The following is an 8,676-nucleotide window of genomic DNA, read 5'->3' on the forward strand; positions in this document are numbered from 1 at the left end:
GCAGGGACATGGATGAAGCTAGAAACCATCATTCTCAGCAAACTAACAGAGGAACAGAAAACCAAACACCACATGTTCTCACTCTTAAGTGGGAGTTGAACAATGACAACACAGGGACACAGGGAGGGGAACATCCCACACGGGGGCCTGTCACAGGGTGGGGGGCTAGGGGAAGGATAGCATTAGGAGAAATACCTAATGTAGGTGACAGGTTGATGGGTGCAGCAAACCACCATGGCACATATTTACCTATGTAACAAACCTGCATATTCTACACATGTATCCCAGAACTTAAAGTATAATTTTTAAAAAAGACTTCACCAATATTATTTATTTTTCCTGTTGCCTCAGGTTCCAACGTGGCTCAACATGGCAGTTGCTGATCCTGACTTTGCTTAAAATTTGGTACTTTATCACAAATTTTAAAATTAATTTTGATTTCTCAAAATATTGATTAAAATGTTTATCTCTACTATTGAGTTTTTGGGCACGCCTTTAAATTTTGCATGCAAGATAAGCACCTTACTCAGTTGTAGGATGTTGACGGTGATAAGGACATTAGCAAAGGAAATATTGAAAAGCTCATGAATACTGTTGCATAATTCTTCTTAGAGAAAATAGTTTCTTGGTATAGGATAGAACAATTGCTAAAGGGAAGGTGACCTCCTACATAGCATGAAAAGATGTGTCATGATCCTGGTATTTGTAATTTGTTCCCTTTCACTCTGCTCAACTAAAACAAGGATGAAAAACATTTTTCCATTAAAGATTATTAATTTTAAAAATTAATTGAGTCAAAAAATAAATGCAAATTAATTTTATTTTAAAATTATTTTAATCTTTTGCTTTAAAGAAAACACTGAGTTTATGGGTCACTTTACAAGTGAAATAACACAGATTTGGGGGTAATAAACATAATTTAGCACCAAATATATTTGTTCTAATTTATTTCACAGTTCAAAAACAAAGTGTAAGAGTAGAAAAAGGAAAGAAAGAAGAAAGGAGAGAGAGAGAAGTACAGAAAAAGTTACAATAATCAAAATAAAAATCAAGAGAAAAGGGAAAAGAAAGACTAGCAGAGACATAAATGGAAAGATAGTCGTATGACTTAAAAAAAAAAAAGGTGAAGAGACAGAGAGATACTAGTCCACGAGAAGAGCAAGACCATCCAGAGGCAGAACTCCTTATCCAAGGAATTCAGAAGTAATTAGACATCCCTATTATGTAAAGCTGGCATCTGGTATGAGATTTCTTTTCCAAAAATTTGTGAGTAACCAGAATTTCTATGCATCTCTGGAATGCATGTATTCTAAACTCATTGTGCAACCCTTGCTGACATCAAGGCACCAAAATGTCTATAAATGTAATTGTTTACCATGACCTATGTGGCTAATATGGTAAAAATTACCCTTAAGCTCCCACTTTAAGGTCCATAAATACCCTAAGGAAAAATCTACCGCAGTGGCGTACTCAGTCCTCTCTTGCTGAGGAGCCCTGCTGCACTCCTCTGCAGCGTTCTTTCCATCTAATACAGCTTTCCTTTCCAAATCTATACAGTTGTTGGTAAATTCTTCTTACTACCCACAAGCCAACCACACTCCACTGCCTGGGCTGTGACAGCTCGCATGGCAGTCCATATAAATGCACAGTCTACAAATCCATATAACCGCAAAAAGAAAACAATGATAAAGAGAGCTGCACAAAGGAAAATAGAGAAAGGAAGCAAAATGAATGAGGTTAGATACATTCTTAGGTGGAATAATAACCCCATCTTGGAGTAGGTTAGTCTTGTCACCAAAACTTTTAAAAACATGATTTTTTTCATAATTGTGCATATAATCCGGGATCTTACTCACCTCTTAATGTTCACTCTAATACATAAGATAAAATTAATCTGAAGATCTAAAATAGTCCTCAAAATGGAGACTTTTTAAACCTTCTAGGAAAGTTTTATCACCTTGGATAGATTTTCTTCCTCTAGATAATCTTGAATTAATTTTACAATGAAAAGTATTACTGGTATTTTATTAAATTGTATTCAATTTATGAATTGGCATGTATATATTCAATAATATTACTTTTAACCAACAGAAGAGTTTGTCTCTGAATTTATTCATTTTTTTCTCAAAAAATATTACCACTTTTTATATGAACAGATACTTCCCAAAAGAAAACATGTATACGGCCAATAAGCATATGAAAAAAAAAATGCTCAGCTTGACCATTAGAGAAATGCAAATCAAAACCACAATGAGATACCATCTCACACCAGTCAGAAGGACTGTTATTAAAAAGTCAAAAAATGGCTGGGCACAGTGGCTCACACCTTAAATCCCAGCACTTTGGGAGGCCAAGGTGGGCAGATCACGAGGTCAGGAGATTGAGACCATTCTGGCTAACACGGTGAAACCCCGTCTCTAATAAAAAATACAAAAAAAAAAATACAAAAAAAAAATTAGCTGGGCGTGGTGGTGGGCGCCTGTAGTCCCAGCTACTTAGGAGGCTGAGGCAGGAGAATGGCCTGAACCCGGGAGGTGGAGCTTGCAGTGAGCCGAGATCACACCACTGCACTCAGCCTGGGCGACAGAGCGAGACTCCGTCTCAAAAAAAAAAAAAAAAAAAAAGAAAAGTCAAAAAATAAAAATTCAAAGAGAATTTTTTTTTCTTTTTTTACTTTTATGGCATGACTTCTAATATTTTTATATCCTTAACACTTTATACAAAAAAACAAAGGAAGAAGAAGAACATTTAAGTTTACTTTGTTTCATTTTTCAGAGTTAATAGTTGTTTCACATTCTCACCAAGATTTGATTTTTAAATGTTGATGTTGTATCCTGCAACCCTTGATAAATTTCCTTGTAAATTATAGTTCTTTAAAGACACCATAGTATGCTTTACACATACATTTCTTCTATGAATAAATAGATTTTTATTTTTTCTTCCTAATATTAATACCTTTAAAAAAAACTTTATTTCAGTGGTTAGCACATGTTGAATAGAAGTGGTGAGAGCATGAATACTTGCATTCTTCCTAATCTTAAAGGGGCATGCATTCAAGATTTTATCATATGTTATAATGGTTGCTATAGGTTTTTCATAATTGCCCTTTATTGGACTGGAGAGGTTCCCTTTCATTTCCAATGTACTTAGAATTTTTTACAGACATGAATGGATGTTAAAACAAATGATTTTCTGCCTCTATTGGCGTTCACCACCACACCCAGCTAATTTATTTTATTTTATTTTATTTTATTTTATTTTTATTTTTAGTAGAGTTGGGTTTTGCCGTGTTAGCCAGGATGGGCTCGATCTCCTGACCTCCTGATCCGCCTGCCTCAGCCTCCCAAATTGCTGGGATTACAGGCATTAGCCACTGCGCCCGGCTGAGGACATGTCTGTCTTTAAAAAGGTAGCATGACTCCTATTTCTAGCCGCTCTTGCAACTAAAGGTGGCTGTGTACAGAATAACTCTATTCCTCTATATCCTGTTTGGACAAACCATCTTTCCATTGATTTAAGCACACTTTCAGAATAAAACGTAATTTCTTATCTCAGGAATTCCAAAGTCTCATGGAAGAGGCAAGCTTGTATTGAATAATTTAGCAAAGCAGATTATGCTTGGCAATAATGAAGTAATTCAATATATAAAACATAAGAAAAGAAGGAAATATCTGTTTCATAGTTGTAATTAATTAGAACTTTACTATGCAGAATAGGTAGAGAGGCATTCCTCAAAAGATTAAGAGAGGTATAAAGTAAATGTAAATGTCAACTATAGGGGTTTTCTTAGGCAGAGAATCATGCTTTAGGGTAAATGAAGGTGACGCTGGTATTCAGGTTCCGTTGGAGAAGGCAACAATAAAAGTAGAGTTATCATTTATGAGATCCAAGAAGCCCAGTAAAAGATAATAAGAGCCCAAAGCCACAGCAGGCTCAGACTTTTTTTCCTAAATAAAAAGGAACGAATAGCTAAATATGACAAAAGTCAAGGTATCTTTTAAGAAAGTTACACTTCCTCTGAAGCACAACAGAAATCAAAGATAGTCACCTTACAGCACTCCTTGCCTCTCTTCCAAGAATACAGCTATGTATTGTTTTTTAAAAAAGGTAAAGGGAATATATCACTTGACCATGTCTCTTTCCAAGGTGAATTTCTCCAAAAGCACAACTTTGGGGCACTTGTATGAGATATAGTTTAAACCCCACTGAATTTGATTTCCCACCCTCCCAGACACTTACCTTTATTATTTTCTCATATTTGTTTGCTTTTGTTTCCTTAATATAGTCCAGGAAATGTATTTGTGGGCCGTCCTACAGGAGAAGTTACAATGAATGGAAAAATGTGAAGAACCTTCTATTCTCCCAAGAGTATATGGCAAAGAGGGTGCAATTGCACCCAAAATATCAGTGTGGAAGGGTCACATAACTGATACTATAAAGTAACACATTGTCTTACAGAATTCTCATTCTTAGGCTGAAATATTACCTTCTTCATCAAACTTACCTGACCGCATGTTTGATGTTGTTTGAGTAAAATATAATACTCTTTTATTTCCCAAATGCACACAGACACACACACACACATATTACGTTTTGGGAAATATATGTGCTATAGTATCTATATTTTTTCACTTCTTAAATTTGTACTTAATTAAAATGACAAAATGAATTTGCTGAAAGGAGTTGGTAAAATGATCAGCTGTATTCAGTCACATAACTATTGTTTAGTCTTAGTAATGAAAATAGAAAAAAAAAAAAACCAGCCAGGTGCAGTGGCTCACGCCTGTAATCCCAGCACTCTGGGAGGCCAAGGTGGGTGGATCACCTGAGGTCGGGAGTTCGAGACCAGCCTGGCCAGCATGGTGAAACCTCATCTCTACCAAAAATACAAAAATTAGCTGGGCATGGTGGCACGCACCTGTAACCTCAGCTACTTGAGAAGCTGAGGTAAGAGAATCTCTTGAACCTGGGAGGCGGTGCTTGCAGTAACCCGAGGTTGCACTACTGCACTCCAGCCTGGGTGACAGAGTGAGACTCCACCTCAGTCAAAAAAAAAAAAAAAAAATGAAAATAGAAAAAACCAACAGACACTAAAAGCTAAGAAAATAGTGTGTTCATTTTGGAATCTAATTCAAAATTCATTATAATGAATTTTAATGGGCCACCAAAGGCATGTGTTGAAGTTCACTGAATATTATTCAATGTTTGAGAATTACAGACAGCACACATATTTCATTTGTAGCAATGTCTGATTTGTTTTGCATCTATATATTTGCATTTATTTAAAACAAAAAACATCAAAATATATTTTATCTGTTATTTGGAAAAAACATTGAGTAACTAATTGTCCAAATATAGCTCTCTATTTTCTAATTTTTAATTAACAATGCTTCTTATTTAAAAAAATAACATTTCAAAATAACTGACATTTAATGTTTTTACATTTTTTAAAGTGTTCATGCACATCTATTTAATTTCTAGATATCGTGAGGGAATCGTCACTGTATCTGGAAGCCAGATGCCAAAGATGTTCAGTTATTATCAATGTATCTATGCATAAAGGATTGAAAATGATTCTTCATGCCATAATTTATCTAAATATTCATTCCTTTGGAACACTGTTTTCCACCAATAGTAACAAGACTTGGAACAAAATAAAATAGCAATATCATGTGCATTTTCTATTTCTGCACTTTTCCACTTCTGGAAATAGTCATAGAATCATTTTGTGACAGATTAATATCATCCATGATCCTAAGTCACTAAGAATAAGTGTTAGATTCTTTGGGTTAAATTGCCATAAGGACTAAATTTATTTTTTTAACCAATTCCCTAAAGAATCAACTGATTTTTAGTTTTACAGCATATGTATGACCTCTCCATCCATTTTGCCTTAATTCTAGTTCTTTTTATCCTTCAGTGGTGAGAATGAGAAAACCTGGATGCATGTGGCTATGGTTGATTTGAAAAGTACTTTTTAAACATTTGGAAGTTTTTCAAAACCGAAAGCATATTTGCCAAGTGATCTTTTCCCCCTACATTTTAAATCCATGTGCAACCTAAGAGAAATTTAGACCATATGCTAGTTCAGATTGACTTACATTAAAATCATGAAAATTTTATTTAATAGCTCTTTGACACACAGGGAGTATTTAAATTAAGCTTCTCTAAATTTTACATTTTTCAAAATACACTCTGTTTTCTATCTACCCACAACTACTCCTCACTACTCTCCAGGAAAATATCAAATTTAATTCAGGAGATGTAAGTTGGATGTTTTCAGTCCATCAACAATGATTAAGTAATTTAAAAAGCATTCTTTTTTTTCACTTCTTCTCTAGTTTTTGTTTGTTTAAATATCTCTGTGCAAGTTCAGAACAGTTTTATTTATATTAGGATCAATAATCTGAGGAATGAAATAAATTGTTGCATTTGTTGCAATAAATGAGTTTATGCTCCCTTTACAGAACATTAAGGACATGAACTTTTAAGAAAGTTTTAATGTTTCACTATAAATGATACTTGAGCCTTCTATTAGAATAAATAAGGTAAACTTATATAAAGAAAAAATAAAAATCTTCTCCTTCTCATCTGCATTTGCAATCCCACATGCACTGAAGTAATCAATGTTAATGGTTTTCTGTCCATTTGGCCACACCTCTAATGGATGGAATTTATGTAGTGTAATTCTTTGTCAGGTACAACTACACATGAGTAAAACTATGTGTGATTTAGAACTCAAGATTAGGATTTTTAACTAGTAGTGAAATGGGAAGGGAAAAGCAAAAGTAAAATACACATCAACTAATTGCAGAAGGGTGTATAGAAGGGAGTCATCTGTATATATGACATCTGATGGCCCCGCCACTCAGCTAACCCATCCACCCATGAAATGATAAATAGACAAGTGCATTGAAAATTGTAAGTGTGACGGAAAGGTCACCACGTGATTGCTACTATTATATTGTTTTATTATTTTGTTCTCCCAACAATGTATAGCTCAAATTTATACTACAGGCTGTTCACATCCCTTAACAAAATATCCATTAATTTATGAATTTGATAAAATTCTAACTTACTGCAATGCCCTACAAATAATAGTTTGGCCCATCTGTGGTGATGACTGTTCCGGAAGATCTTTTTGATGTTGAATAACTAATACTGTTTTTCAATGTTACTATTAGGTTGGTGCAAAAATAATTGCGATTTTTGCCATTAATCACAACTACATTTGCACCAACCTAATAGTAATTTAACATTCTGTATCTAACATTTGTGGACACTGATCGAATATGCAATATTCTGGGGAGAAGTTGGTGGAAGAGATGTGTGTTGTTTTGTGAAAGATAGTATTCTGAGGGAGGGCAGAAAAGGGATATATATATAAGAAAATAGTGGATCTTGATCAGATGCACACTTGTTCCTATTTACAAGAAGTCTACTCTGTGTTACTGAACAAATCAACTTACATGAAGTCAACTAATTCCAAAGAATTTACCGTCTAGAGAAATTCACATTTGTAATAATAAATAGTTTTCTTGACAGAAATTTCATGTCTTTTTTATTTTATAGCTATAAACATAGAGTTATAAAATCTAAATACAGACAAGCCTACCTAGTGTTTGATTATATTCAATGATGTTTAAAAGTAATAGCCTCTATTTTGTTCTTACTGGGAACATTATCATTAGCACAGTGCTTCATGCAGGCTCTTATTACTTCTATCTCCCATTGTTATGATTGGCAAAGCACAAAGCCATACTCCACTAGGAATGCTTGGGCACATTGCAGCATTTATCACAGGGTGGACTGGATACTGAGTTTCTTAATTTATAAATTTTTCTTTCCAATGCAAAATTCGTGAAGGCTTAATGTTGGAAAAATGTCTGAATGGCCATAAATTCCCTTCCTAATTCCCTCCCCTCAAGGCATACCTGTTTTTTTTGGGGTTTTTTTTGGCTCATTCTTAGAACTGTAGCTGTTCTTGAATCTTTGATGGGTTGAAGCTAATCCACATTCAGATTTTACAATCTCATATAATTGCCAAAATTCTACCCTTCAAAACACTTGTTTCTTTCTTTTTTTTCTCTTACATTTCCTCAAAGAAAATTAGTGAAAAAACAATTTTTTATTTGGTCTGAAACTTTATGGTGCAAATCTGAGGACAGGAAGAAATTTAGGGACTTGTTTGTGCACTTTTGATTTGGCGAATACCTGGAATTATATTTTTCTCTCTGCACAATGCAAAGTAGTTGCACTCACAAAGTATCAATTAGAAAAAGAAATTCTTTCCACATTTCATCAGAGTTTTAAGTGGTTACACTACAATAATCCCCAGCTATTTGGGAAATGGTAAAAAAAAAAACTTTGAAGATCAAGCCATCATTATTATTTTCACTAAAACCTAAAAATTCAGCCACAATATGTCAAAACAGTTGGGACAGGACTTCCTTCTTCTAATTTAGTTTTTACTGCTGGATACCTGATGGGCTACTTACTATATCCGGTGTCTCATAGGGCAAATTGTACCTGGAGATAATGTGAATATTGGGTCTGTTATACTCATCAGTCTGAGCCAATATAAACATTCTATGAGTAATTCTGAATACTATCAGTCGGCTTGTCTTCAGCCTTTAAATTTAGTAATAATAGCAAAAATAGCCAACATTTATTGAG

The sequence above is a fragment of the Pan troglodytes genome, chromosome 22, assembly GCF_028858775.2.
Source record: "Pan troglodytes isolate AG18354 chromosome 22, NHGRI_mPanTro3-v2.0_pri, whole genome shotgun sequence".
In the NCBI taxonomy this organism is placed as follows: Eukaryota; Metazoa; Chordata; class Mammalia; order Primates; family Hominidae; genus Pan; species Pan troglodytes.